This window comes from Sorghum bicolor, chromosome 5, assembly GCF_000003195.3.
Source record: "Sorghum bicolor cultivar BTx623 chromosome 5, Sorghum_bicolor_NCBIv3, whole genome shotgun sequence".
Lineage (NCBI taxonomy): Eukaryota > Viridiplantae > Streptophyta > Magnoliopsida > Poales > Poaceae > Sorghum > Sorghum bicolor.
The window spans coordinates 8672823-8685419 of NC_012874.2; positions in this window are offsets into that span (position 1 = coordinate 8672823).

Below are 12597 nucleotides of genomic sequence, written 5' to 3' on the forward strand. Positions count from 1 at the left end.
TTGTATTTGACAAATATTATCTAATCATGGACTAACTAGGCTCAAAAGATTCGTCTCGTCAATTCCGACCAAACTGTGTAATTAATTTTTATTTTCGTCTATATTTAATACTTCATGCATACGTTTAAAGATTCGATGTGACGGGGAATCTGAAAAATTTTGTAAATTTTTTTGGGAACTAAACAAGGCCCCAGTTTGTAAATTAGTGTTCGTAATCTAGGGGTGGCCTGGACCTCGCTTCCCGAGCTCCGGCAAATGGTGTGGCCGCAGCTTGTGCCATCAACACTTATGGAATTGTAACTATTTGCTCTCTGATCTTATAAATGACGAAAAGCTGGTGGATCTTTCGAAAAAAAAGAGTAAAGTCCATCAGCGGTCCCTAAACTTGTTCGGATGTGTCATCCCGGTCCTTAAACTCGCAAAATGACTGTTTAGGTACCTAAACTTGTTCGGTTGTGTCATCCTGGTCCCTAAACTTCAAAATGTCCTATATAGGTCCTCAAACTTGTTCAGTTGTGTCATCCCGGTGCCTAAACTTGTTTTTAAGTCTTATCTAGGTCAAAACAGGACGAATCTAAAAACTCTATATTGAAAAATAATTCATAACTTTTTCATATGAACTCAAATGAAGATAAACTTTATATCAAAATTGTAGGTAGCAACATGATCTACAACTTTGCAGTTGAAAATTTTTTTAAATTAAAATCGTTTAGGTTCCCAAAATATTTTTTATAAGTTTATAGATTTTAAAATTTAAAATTTAAAATTAAATTTTATAACACTAAACGACTTCAAATAAAAAAATTTTCAACTACAAAGTTGTAGATTATGCTGAGGACTATAACTTTGGTATAAAATTTGTCTTCATTTGAGTTCATATGAAAAAGTTATGAATTATTTTTTGATATAGAGTTGTTAGATCGCTTTGTTTTGACCCAGATGAGATTCAAAACCAAGCTTTGGACCGAGATGACACAACTGAACAACTTTGAGGATCTAAACGGATGATTTCTAAGTTTAGGGACCGAGATGACACAATTGAACAAGTTTAGGGACCGAGATGACACAGATGAACAAGTTTGAGAACCTAAACAATCGATTTGTGAATTTAGGGACCGGAATGACGCGACAGCACAAGTTTAGAGACCGGTAGTGGACTTTACTTGAAAAAAAACTCTAAGTGTGGTGCAGCGCCGAGGCGTTCAAGCTCAGCACAGCACCGAGACTCGGAGAGGCTGGTGAACGACGATCTGTCGCCGCCGACGACGTCCCGTTGCCGTCGGTGCACGAGAACGAAGCTGGAGAGTGGAGACCATGGAGCCATCCATGGAGGAGAGTGCTCCGACTCCGACGTCCAGATCGCCGATGCACGGGATATCTCGGAGCAGTCGAGCGAGATCGCGGCCGCGACGAGGGGCCGCGGTGGACGGACGCCGGCGTGGCGCGGCGGGCGGAGGCATGTCCCTACTCCCTACTACCGCAGCGTCGGCGACGGGAATACATGAAGATGGCAACAGGCTCAGGTGAACTGGGCCAGAAGAATTGGTTTCCAGCCCAAAATCCAAGTCTGGCCCAAACAGCGCACGGCGGCAGATTATTAGTCCCTTTCGTTTGTTTACTTAGTGCCACATCGTCGGTCCAGTCCTAATTAAACGAGCTAATAAGCTGCGATTGTGACAGCCTGAACACGCGCGGCAAGTGCGTAGAGCAATTACCAAACATGAATAGATAATTCCTGTCAAATGCCATTCCTCGGCACAACACGGTGTTCGACATGTGCATCTAGCTTTTTAATAAATTTTTTATTATTTATTATTGTTGGTCACAAATACATAAAATTATTATATGCACGGTAGTGTGTTTTGTTAATATTTATTATCTTATAAATAAACTTAATATATGTATGGTAGTGTCTATATTGATCTCCAAATATTATGATATTTTTATTCTTCTCTTAGTTTAGAAGATATTTTTGCTACGACACAAACCTACTAGTAAGGTCTTGTTTATTTCCAAAAAATTTTGTAAAATGGATACTGTAGTATTTATGTTTGTATTTGATAAATATTATTCAATCATGGACTAATTAGGCTCAAAAGATTCGTCTCGAAAATTACAGACAAACTGTACAATTAGTTATTATTTTTATCTATATTTAATACTTCATGCATGCGCTGCAAGATTTGATGTGACGGAGAATCTAAATTTTTTTTTTGCAAATCTTTTTGAACTAAACAAGGCCTAACTACCATGGTTGCAATGATTAAAAAAATTTACCATGGTTCCAACCACTGGATTTACTACCATGAAAACCATTTTCTGGTGTAGGTATTTTTTATATTTCCAAAGGCTAGTACACCGACCACCTTAGGTCTTATTTAGATGCACATATGTTTACCTTAATTTATATGTGTTCAAGTGGATTGAGGTGTAAATTTATTATTTTTCACCTCAATCTATATTAATACATATGGTTGCAGGTGGATACGAGCGCATCTAAACAAAGTCTTAATGGTGTTAGTCATTGATTAATTAATAGGAATGCACATCTTAAGTTGTCTGTCTTTGTTAATTAATACTATATTCAGAAACGTGGGCACCTCTGTTCCCAAAAAAAAGAAACGTGGGCACCTCTACACTATACATCCAATATAGTTAGGTATAGGATGTTATTGTTTATATTAAAATTTTGTAATCATGTATTGAATATTTTAACCTCTAAATGATCTCAAAAAGGAAAAGTTTCAACTATACAATTTTATGTCTTGTCAAGCAATACAACTTTGGAATAGGCAGTGTGTCTTTATCTGAGATAGTTTAAAATTTCAAAATATGACAACTAAAACCAAATATGGGACTAAAAGATTTCAAATAAAAAACTTATCGACTACAGATTTGTATATCATGTCAATCACTACAAATATGGTATTGACTAAGTAAACATTACACATCATTTAGAAATCTTACATTTGAATTTCAAAACATAAGAATTTCAAATACATATTTAGAACTCTAAATGACTTCAAATAAAAAATTTGTCAACTATAAAGTTATGAATGTATTAACCTATCTGTAGATATAAATATTAGTACTATTTTCTATAAATTTAATCAAACTTAACAAAGTTCGACTTATCTAAAAACTAGAATTGCATACATTTTGGGACTGGGGATACAGTGAGTACTCTCATTTTAAAAGCTGCATGTTCTTGCATGCCTAGAACAATTAGTGTTACGGCCTGCAACATTTTCTTGTGAAGTTAGAATATTTTTTTTCTCGTGAAATTGAAACATACTCCCTAAATATGAAAAGGATTTTCATGAATCTAGAACAATCTTCTCCCTAACATGGGAAAATTTTCTCGTTAACCTAGAACAATTCCTAAATAAATGTTCCATCCACATGAGGAAAATGGTTCTACGAGAATATGCGATCCAAATGTATCCAATTGCAATGTTATTTGTGTTGTAAGAAATAGAATGTTCAATCGAAATTCAACTTGGTTGTTCTATTTGCAAACTGTGTCATAGGGTCAGAACTGCGGCAAACATTGTTGTTCGAATGGTTTCGTCGCACGACGAATACGGTGGCTTGTGTGAACTCAAGAACGCGAGAAACACACAGGAGATGCTAAGATTTATCCTGATTCAGGCCAAGTCGGTCCCTACATCCAGCAGATGATGATCCTTGTACTCAAGGACACCCAGTGATATAGGAGAGGATTAATATTGAAATATTTATTAAAAAGGATTAAAATGTAAAATAGCTCCTCTTTAATATATGTACTACCTCCGTCCACAAAAGAATACAATTTTTATATTTTAAAGAGTCAAAACATTTTAAATTTAATCAAAGTTATATAAAAATACTAATATTTATGATACAAAATAAATATCACTGGATTAGTAGTAGAATATATTTTTATAATAAATTTATTTACATTCATAAATGCTACTATTATTTTCTATAAACTTGGTAGTTTGATCAGCATGGAATTTATAGTTGCATTCTTTTGTGGACGGATGGAGTATCATTGACTTGCCTATTCGAGATTTTAATGTTCATTAATTAGTTTGAGGATAGCCAGCGGTGACAACTCTATCATCATCATCAAGCTTGGATAGACGTCTCATTAAGTCTTTCCAACTCAAAAGAATGCCACACGCTAATCACAACTCTCTCGAAACTTCACACCGAAAGAGATTGTTGCTAATGTAGAAAGTGCACTATATCCAGTTCGCATCTGATCGGTTTCTACCCGACGTGGTGGTAGGCAGCAAGAAAATTTTGGTTCAGACTTCGCAATTTTTTCTCCTCTGTTACTTTTCACATGAATGATGTTGATACAATTGGTATTTTTTTTGTGTCAGCAACTTTACTGAATCGTCCTGCTAGAATGCCATGTGGCAATTCACACGTAGAAGTAGAACATATGGTCATATGGGCGGATGTCAATATATACCATGACAGCGACCTTATCTATGGGGCGGAAGTCCTAAGAGGTAATACCTTTGATAAATTTGAGCCCTTCAAATTTTAGAATTTTGAATTAATTAATTACTTTATTAACATGGGAACAACAAGAAAAATCTTGCTGCACCCCCCTAATCACGATGACCTCGTCATGGAGACAGAAGCCTCGTGGCCGCCATTCCTTTTCTCTAGTGATTTCCAAAAAATGATATTCATTGGTATGGAGTAGTCCGACAATCTTGTTGTGGTTCACACATTAGAAATAATTATTAACCATATCATACAACATATCACACGTGAACATGCCACCAAAAATTATGAAAAAAATACATTATATACTTGTAAACAATAATATGTTACATGCATAAATTATCCACTCAAATTAATTACCCACTCACCTGATGTGTTGACTACGTACACGCACACTAATGACGTTCACACACTAGTCATGTACACGTGCAAATCATATCACACTAAGATCAAGTATCACGTCACATACAAAATTACATGATAGTCAAAATATAACATGTCCGAAGTTATAAAGCAAAAAGAATTTACTATATTAGTGGATCACACATGTATCAATCAAGTCTAGAAAAAAATTTCATATCTAAACTTCCCTTATGTATCATATATTTTACTAAATAAGAAATTAACTAAATATATATTTCATCTGTTATCTCCAAGGAGGTAACAATTAATCGTAACCGTCTGATCAAATCAAATGAATAGCTCATAGTTATTTGGGTGTACCATAGCAAAATCCTTATCTAAAAGATATCATGACCCCGAGCTGTGTGGCCTGTAGCTAAATGGATGACCTTATCCCCAGATCAGAAAGGAACTATAAATAAATAAGATCATCCTAATAAGTGAAGAAAAGGAAGAGGCAGAAAATATGATGTATCGACTTTTTTAAAAGAAGTTGTTCATTTAACTTGCCCTGATTTTTGAAAAAGATTGAAGAAGATGTGGCAGCTTGGACGGCCGGCCGGTGACTACTACTACGGCATTTCAAGAAGCTTCAGGATGAAGTTGACTAGGTGCAGAATATGCACCTACCAGCACATCATTGGTGGATCGCTACCGTTGCGTTTGCGACGAGTTCTTTGGCCATATTTTAAAAGTTTTTCACGCATCAAAAACTTATGAGGTGCATTTCTAAAGAGCACCTACTGCTATGGACTGTGCACAGGAATTTATCTCTGGTGGTGCGCCAAACAAGCTATCAGAGTTATGATCCAACAGTTGGCAACGATCTAGTTGATACAGTGTAATAAAGGGCAACAGGTTTCTCCGGTATCGTCATTGATGAGCTTCGGTACACTAGGAAGAGGAAGTCCTAGCTCCCAAAATGGCTGGTTGGTGTTTATGGGAGCATGTTCGCTTGAGCTTAATTACTAAATCAACTAATTATTTATAGTGTTTTTCTCACAACAAATCAGTGAATAGTATTTTTGTTAGAGTGCCCAGCGGAATTTGGTCCAACTCATTATACCCATGAGCTGTCAGCCTCTCGGGCCCAGGTCCACCAGAGCCCACAATATACCCAAGCATTGGGCCTAACTCAACCAAAAGGAGGGCTGCCCCCGCCTTATATGTTGTACTCCCTACCATCAATTACCGATGTAGGACTAAACCTAATAACTTTTAGTCATGGCTTTTCAGACAAGCGAACATGATATATATATGCCCACACCGCCAACCATTTGGAATGGGTTAGAGTGTGTAGAGATTGTAACTAAACCGAGGCACATATCTTGTAGTGCCCTAGACCACTTTAGTGCTTGCTTTAGATTTCAAACTAGAGTTTAGTGAGTTTTGCATATATACCCTGCTTGATATTGGTGCTTGCGAGTATCATGTTGTACACGTCGAGGCTTGTAATGTTGGATTTATTATGGGCTAGACCCATTTAGATTTAATAAATCAATAAACTCTATGGTGTGTAATTGTGGACAATATATGTTGTACCGAATTGGAAGTCCAAGAGTTGGGTGTTTCGATAGTGTGGGGGTATAAACCCCTATACCCTTACGGTTAGACTTTAGCCAGGAAGCTTGGCCCACTACGAGACGAGTTCAAGGCTTGATCCGACAGCTCGGAGTTTCGCACAAGGAAACAAGACGTGGAGATCAAGCAGGATTCTAGTCGGTTAGAATAGGAATTGATATCGAATTATCCATGGCAATTGTAACCGACTAGGATTAGTTTCTAGATCTGTAACCCTGCCCTCCAGACTATATAAGGAGGGGCAAGGGACCCCCCTAGGACAGATCATATTCTCTCAGCACAAATCAATACAACCAGACGCAGGACGTAGGTATTACGCCAACTCGGCGGCCGAACCTGGATAAAAAGCTTGTCCGTGTCTTGCGTCACCATCGAGTTCGTAGTTTGCGCACCGTCTACCGATAAACTACTACCGTGGGTATACCCCAAGGTAGACTGCCGACTAGCTTTCGTCGACAGTGGCGCGCCAGGTAGAGGGTGTGCGTGCAACTTTTCCGGCGAACAAGATGGTCACGATCCCAGCTTCCGCGACCGTGCCCGAAGGCCTCACGTTCACCGTCGGCCAGATCACGTGGACGACGTGCAGCGGCGGTTTCGCGACCACGGTTCCGAAAGAGATCCAGATCCAATCTGAGATCACGCCGTCTCCGACCACACGCATGACGGCACCAAGCTCCCGACCACCGTTCCCGCTCTACAAGGGAAAGGAGATCGACTGCTCGGACCTCCTCCAAGCGCTCGATCGCGCTGACTCCAAGCTACTCGAAGTCTCCCAACTAATAGATGGAGTTCTGCGCCGGCCCGACCAAGCTGCTCGAGCGGATTTTTCGAAATTCCGCCGGCCAACTCGTGTCGCCACACACGAACGGCTGGGAACGTCCCTGACGATAACCTCAACCCCCTCAGGACGATCCGTCGAGCTCAAAAAGGAAGACTATCCTTGCGGCCTGAACAACTCGGCCTCTGTTTACTCACAGCATGTCCAATCCGTTTTCAGCAAAGCGGGCTGGTCGCCGACAAGGAACAATCGTCACCATCAACATGGTGACCATCCGAGAGCTACGGGACGGCCAGGTTTCCAGCACCAACTCAAGCACCGGCTCCGTCCCCACCGAGGTTATAAACACCGAAGACGAGGACTACGGCCTGGATTTTCCTTCACACCCTCCGGGTTTCGACCGATTCCCGATATTCCCCCCCCCCCCCCGGCGAGGGGATATTGTGTTCAATGTCAGCGCCGACGAACCGGCTGTTGACGGAGAAACAGACGACCAGAGGCAACTCCGCGAACAGCGTAACGCCGATCGCGCCCGACGGCGTGCGGACGAGCAACAACAGACGCCACCAAGTAACCTCAACGATGCCTTTGACATGGTCGGGGACCAGCCGGTCTACAAAACGCCAAGCGCCAACGTGGCTGTCGCCATGGCCAACCTGGATCGGCTTCCTGACACCCCCGAATGCCAGGGAGTCCGGACCAGTATCCGAGCACACCTGATCGCCGCAATGGGACAGACAGCCACTCTGCTCAAGAGAGTCCAGGACGTCTCTTATACGGAAGCCGCCTCCGACCAGACTCATCGTAGCCGGGCCTCACCCAGCAGGCGTCGCCGCAGCCGCTCCCCCGACAACCGTCGAGGGGACTCACGGCGCGACGATGGTGGTTGGGACGCCGATGGCCGCCGCCAGCAGAACCGCGTACGCGGCCAAGAAGAAGAAGATCAACACAGGGATCTCCGCCACAACATCCCTCCCAAAGATGCCCGGGACCGCATCAACAGGCGCACCGCAGAGAGAGCAGTCCACGAAAACCTGCGCCGCATCGAGTACGATGCGACCCATGGTCCTCCGGGCCTAAGGCAGTTCTCCTCGCACCTCCGCCAGGTCGTGTGGCCCCGCAATTTCAAGCTCGAAAAACTTAAAAAATACGACGGCAAGGAAAATCCAGAGAACTGGATCACCCTCTACGAAATCGCCGTCCGATCAGCGGCAGGAGATGAGCACGTCATGGCTAACTACTTCCCCGTAGTCCTCGACCAGGCTGGTCATCAGTGGCTTCTCGGCTTGCCCGAGGACTCCTTCGACTCTTGGGAAGAGCTACGACAGGCTTTCATCAACAACTTCATTGCCACATGCGAGCAGCCCGGAAACAAGTATGACCTTGAAAGGATAAGAGACAGGAAGAAGGAACCTCTGCGCGATTACATTCGACGATTCTCGGATATGCGCCTCAAAATCCCGAAGATTTCTCATGACGAGGCCATATCAGCCTTTATCAAGGGCTTGCGCTTCCATGAAGCGCTGAGGAACAAGCTGTTGCGTAAGCGCCCATCAACGGTAGCAGAGCTCCTCGCCACGGCTAAAAATTACGCCGATGCTGATGACGCAGAAAAACTAATCCGAGACGATGCGAGAGGCCCCGACCAGCCCTCCCGGCGAGATGACGGTCGTGGTCGCTACGACAACAGAAATCACCGCCGCTCCGACAACCGCGATCACCGAGAGGGTTGGGATCGGCGGCGCGACAGCCGCGATGACTTCAGAGGAAAGCGCCCTCGCGAATACGACCACGAAGTAAACACGGTCAAACGTCCCAATGGACGACGGGACTACCAAGACGACTACAACAAAACGTTGAAGGGACCGTGCCAGCTACACCCAAAGTCTAACCATACCATGGAAGAGTGCCGCGTCCTCAAAAGTATCTATACACGGCGGGCCGCCCAAGAAGACACCGCCAAGAAAAGTAACAAACGCGACGGGCACGACCACGAAGATGAGGATGAGGACCAAGACAGGGACCCCCGACACCAATACGTCAGCCCCACCGATGTGGTCCACTCCATTTTCGGGGGCAAGGTCTCCACTGAGTCCAAGCGAGAAAGAAAGCTGTTAAAGAGAGCCTGCCTCAACATAGACAGCACGGATGGGCTGATCGCAGATCCGAAATTTCCCGCCTGGTCCCACAGGGAGATCGCGTTCAGCAGGAAGGACCAGTGGGCCGCTATCCCAGAGCCGGGTCGTTTCCCACTGATTCTTGATCCCTGCATCAATAGCATCAGATTCGAGCGCGTGCTCGTGGACGGGGGAAGCTCCATCGACATCCTCTTCCGCAACAGCCTGCCCGCCCTCAAGATATCACCGGCGCAACTAAAACCTTACGACGCCCAATTCTGGGGGGTTTTGCCAGGTCAAAGTTCGGTGCCCCTCGGACAGATAACATTGCCTGTCCAATTCGGCACACCCGATCACTTCCGGACGGAGTTCATCAACTTCGTAGTCGCGGACTTCGACGGGACTTACCACGCCATACTGGGCCGCCCATCGCTAACAAAGTTCATGGCAGTCCCGCACTACTCATACCTAGTGCTTAAGATGCCCACGGAGAAGGGTGTCCTGACCGTCAGAGGCAACGTCTACACTGCGTACACCTGCGAAGAAGAAAGTTTCAAGATCACCGAAGCAATTGACCTCTCAATCCGCATGGCGGAAACAGCAAACCAAGCCGCACAGCTGCCCCCCGACCAGCTCCGATTACCTGAGCAGGAGACAGCCAGAAAGAATTCGAAATCCAAGGAGTACAAAGAAGTGCAGCTGGTCGAAGGCAACCCCGAGAAGACAGCCCTCATCGGGGCTAACCTGGATCCAAAATAGGAAGACGCGCTCGTCAGGTTTCTAAGGGACAACGTGAGTGTTTTCGCATGGAAACCCGCAGACATGCCCGGTGTCCCACGAAACCTGATCGAGCACTCCTTAAACGTCTCGAAGACCGCAAGACCAATCAAGCAAAAACTGCGACGGTTCGCTCGCGACAAAAAGGAGGCTATTAGGACAGAAATAACACGGCTTCTAGCAGCCGGATTCATAAAAGAGGTGTATCATCCCGATTGGCTCGCCAATCCGGTTCTTGTACGCAAAAAGAATAATGAATGGAGAATGTGCGTTGATTACACCGATCTCAACAAACACTGTCCTAAAGATCCTTTTGGTCTTCCTCGCATCGACGAGGTGGTCGACTCAACGGCCGGATGCGAACTCCTCTCCTTTCTAGATTGCTACTCTGGTTATCACCAGATCTCATTAAAGGACGAAGATCAGATCAAGACATCCTTCATCACACCCTTCGGCGCATACTGTTACACTACCATGTCTTTCGGACTTAAAAACGCCGGGGCCACTTATCAAAGGGCCATCCAGCAATGCCTCCACGACGAGATTCGCGATGACCTCGTCGAGGCCTATGTGGACGACGTGGTCGTAAAAACAAGGGACGCGAGCACCCTAATCGACAACTTAGACCGAACCTTCAAGGCACTCAATAGGTACAAGTGGAAGCTCAACCCCAAGAAATGCATTTTCGGCGTACCCTCCGGTCTACTGCTCGGCAACGTCGTCAGTTGCGACGGCATACGACCAAACCCTTCAAAAGTCAAAGCCGTACTCGACATGCGACCACCGAAGAACGTCAAGGATATTCAGAAGCTAACCGGGCGCATGGCCGCCCTCAGTCGTTTCATCTCAAGGCTGGGAGAAAAAGGCCTCCCTTTCTTCAAACTACTGAAAGCGTCTGAAAAATTCTCTTGGACAGAGGAAGCCGACGCTGCGTTCACTCAGCTTAAGACCTTCCTCACTTCACCGCCTGTCCTCACAGCGCCTCAGCCCAATGAAGACCTACTCCTTTACATTGCTGCAACCGACAGGGTTGTTTCCACGGCAATAGTGGTCGAGCGAGATGAACCAGGTCACGTCTTCAAGGTCCAGAGACCCGTTTACTTCATAAGCGAAGTTTTAAACGAATCCAAGGCCAGGTACCCACAAATACAGAAGCTTATATACGCCATCCTGATAACGTCAAGAAAGCTGAAGCACTACTTCGACGGCCATCGAGTCCTGGTGACAACCAGCTTTCCTCTCGGGGACATCCTGCGCAACAAAGACGCCAATGGCAGAATCGTGAAATGGGCAATGGAATTATGTCCATTTTCCCTAGAGTTCCAGAGTCGCACCACCGTCAAGTCTCAAGCCCTGGTCGATTTCATTGCCGAATGGACGGATCTCAACGAGCCTTCCGTTCCAGATGTCTCAGACCACTGGACAATGTTCTTTGATGGGTCCTTGAACATCAACGGTGCAGGCGCTGGGATATTGTTCGTATCACCAAACAAGGACAAACTCCGCTACGTCCTTCGGATCCTTTTTCCGGCGTCAAACAATGTCGCCGAATACGAAGCATGCTTACATGGTGTACGACTAGCCGTTGAACTGGGGGTCAAGCGCCTCTATGTCTACGGCGACTCCGCTTTGGTCATCAACCAGCTCAACAAGGAGTGGGACGCAACCCACGAGAAGATGGATCTCTACTGCAAAGAAATTCGCAAATGGGAAACTAACTTCTATGGCATAGAGTACATCCACGTGGTCCGGGATAAGAACCAAGCAGCAGATGCGTTGTCAAAGTTAGGCTCATCTCGGGCCCAAATCCCGCGGGGTATTTTCGTCCAGGACATCCATGAGCCGAGCGTAAGCTCCCCCCTGGTCGACAAGCAACCCACCGAGGCAATGCTCATAGATGACGCCACTCCGACAACCGGTGGGCGTGACTGGCGTATCCCGTTCATCAAATACATCTCAGACGGGACAGGCTTTCAGGACAAAACAGAGAACGAGCGTCTCATCCGACGATCAAAGAACTACATCCTGGTCGACGGAAAACTCATGCGGAAAAACGCAAGCTCCGAAGTACTGCTCAAGTGCATACCCCAGGATGATGGTATCAAGCTCTTGGAGGACATACACGCCGGATCCTGCGGCAACCACGCCGCATCTAGAACGCTGGTCGGAAAAGCTTTCCGAGCAGGTTTTTATTGGCCAACCGCGGTTAGCGACGCAGAAAAACTGGTTCGGCATTGCGAAGGATGTCAGTTTTTCGCTAAGAGGACCCACGTACCTGCCCATGAAATTCAAACCATCCCGTCGTCTTGGCCCTTTGCTTGCTGGGGGCTTGACATGATCGGACCATTTAAACCAGCCCCGGGCAATTTCAAGTTTGTCTTCGTGTTAATCGACAAGTTCTCCAAGTGGATTGAATACATGCCCCTGGTCAAGGCAACC